The sequence below is a fragment of the Myotis davidii genome, unplaced genomic scaffold, assembly GCF_000327345.1.
Source record: "Myotis davidii unplaced genomic scaffold, ASM32734v1 scaffold107, whole genome shotgun sequence".
Lineage (NCBI taxonomy): Eukaryota > Metazoa > Chordata > Mammalia > Chiroptera > Vespertilionidae > Myotis > Myotis davidii.
Genome location: NW_006383012.1, coordinates 2,850,466 through 2,852,545, shown reverse-complemented (window position 1 = coordinate 2,852,545; position 2,080 = coordinate 2,850,466). Strand labels below are relative to the sequence as shown.

The 2,080-nt window shown below is 51.1% G+C and overlaps 2 protein-coding genes across 7 annotated transcripts in view; one reads left to right on the top strand and one right to left on the bottom strand.

Annotated features, from left to right (window-relative positions):
- Window positions 1-769, bottom strand: part of SHOC2 (SHOC2 leucine-rich repeat scaffold protein) — a 51,299-nt gene extending 50,530 nt beyond the window's left edge. Inside the window, exon 1 of the mRNA XM_006778708.2 lies at window positions 522-769. The gene's annotated coding sequence lies outside the window, so the exon portion shown is untranslated. The remainder of the gene's footprint in view (window positions 1-521) is intronic.
- The window catches only part of BBIP1 (BBSome interacting protein 1), a 17,476-nt gene continuing 15,559 nt past the window's right edge, over window positions 164-2,080 (top strand). For 3 of the 6 annotated variants that reach the window (XM_006778709.2, XM_015557972.1, XM_015557971.1), the window contains exons 1-2: window positions 189-366; window positions 1,319-1,416. The gene's annotated coding sequence lies outside the window, so the exon portion shown is untranslated. The other 3 variants (XM_015557973.1, XM_006778710.2, XM_006778711.2) reach the window with 3 other exon arrangements.

The window sequence follows — 2,080 nt, the reverse complement described above, 5'->3', positions numbered from 1 at the left end:
AAAGTCGGGCGGGGCAAGGGAAACCGACGCTGCCCAATCAGAACGAGGCGCTAGCGCCAGCGACGCTACCCAATCAGAAGCAGCCTTCGGCTTCAGCTTTCCTCGCCCCGCCCTTTCCCTCTCCTCTGCTCCTCCACGCCCTCTCCCGCCCGCTGGGCGCCGCGAGCTCGCCGGGTCACAAAGTAAGCCTCCAGCGGGGTAGAGACAACACCCAATAGGAAGGTACCGTTGAAGCCCAGGCAGCCATAACTAATCATGGCAACGGGAGTTTACGGGCCTCCCGTCTCCTCTGTGACGTAGTTTTCCCTTCGTCCTATCCCTCCGTTGCCGTGGCAACAGCTAAGCGGTCTGGGAAGAGAAGCATCTGTAAGTACACCCATAATGGGACCAAAGGTGACCAGACATCCCATGTTAGGCAAGTTCATTAACATTCCTAATGAACATTCCTAGCTGCCTGGGATGGGGGCGAGGAGGGAGCAGGTGTCCTGGCCCTTAGTTTGCTGGGACGTCTGGTCACTTACCTATGTGGACAAGAGTTCAGGGCTCCGAAAATCCCTGTCCTGCCCGGAAGTTGCGTTTGGCACTTCTGAAAGGGGTCAAGGCGGAAGAGTGGGAACCGCGTGCGCCCCCGGGGCCCCGAGAGTTCCAATTCCGACTGGAGTCGTGAAGTGATGTGGGTGTCCCTGAGCCTCCCCCTGTGATGCAGGCCTGGGCCCGAGGGTCCCTGAGAGACAGAGCGCCGCGCAGGCGAGCCGGGCCTTGAGTTGCTTCCGCTGGAAGCAGCTTTTCTTTCCGGGCTGGCCAGGCGGCGGCCCGCCCTCCCTCCGCCTCTCCGTGGGGCGAGGCCGCTCCACCAGCCCCCTCGCCCGGCTGCAGCCAGCCCTCTCCCGAGGGGCCAGAGCGCGGGCCTCAGGCGGAGCCCTTAACTGCCGCTCCCAGCTCCTGACCACGCCTCCGCAAGTTCCTGTTAAGTACTTTCACCCCCTGACCTTTGGAGGACGAAGAATTAGGGAGCTTGATGAAATCATTTTCCATTCCTAGCTAAAAAGGAAAAGGACGGTTCCCCACCATGGCAGCAACACTTCTAAGTCTTATTTCCCCGCCTCCTTCATATTTTGAATTTTCTCCCTTTTCTTTTTTTCTCCTCTCTTGAGGATCTGTAAGCACTGATTGCAGTTCTGGATGAAGGTTTTACGTCCGAATTCTGCATGTCTGCGGTTTATTAAAGAATTTAATGCTTGCGAAATATATATATATACATACACAGTATTAGTATATGTGACGCTTTACAAGAGTTGTCACTCACTATCTCATGTAGTTCCTTCACTAGGCTTGAATAAAAAATTGTCAGTCATTTTGGTGATACCGGGTTGGATGCCTAAAGCTGCAAAGGAAAAAGACCAGGAGAACTTTCAGGTAATTGAAAATCGGTTTTACCCAGCCAGTCAACAAGGGTGCAAACCTACCTTCTTAGTTTCTACTTCCTTCGTACTCATATCCCAGCCAAAATGAACTACTCAATTCTTCCTAGGTTAATCACTGAAGCGCCTACATTTTGTGATTCTGTATTCATGTCCTGGTTATCCTTGGAGCTGTGTTTCCAGATTCTCCCCAGCAGGAAGTAATTTTCTCTGAGCTTACTTAGCACTCTTAGTACCTCTTCTATGACAACCTCTATTTTATATATAAGAGCTGCTTATGTTCTTAGTTTCACTACTATGTTTATGCCTAAATAGAATGGTTTGTATCAGGTTCATCTTCCTGTCATTTTATCCTGCACATGGTATTTTGGTAAGTATTTACTGAAAGTTTGAATTTTGAGATATCTCCTGGATGCCCAAGATATTGCCAGCAAAGTTTTTTAGAACTTTAGTTTATCAGTAGTTCAGCATAGTCCCTACTAGTCAACCTTCCTTAGGCTTCCCCTCTGAAGACTTGCCAACATGAGCTACTCCGCAAGTTTTTTATTAAAATAAACTAGGGGCCTGGTGCACGAAATTCGTGCACTGTGTGTGTGTGTGGGGGGGGGTGTCCCTCAGCCCAGCCTGCCCCCTCTCACATACTGGGAGCCCTCAGGCGT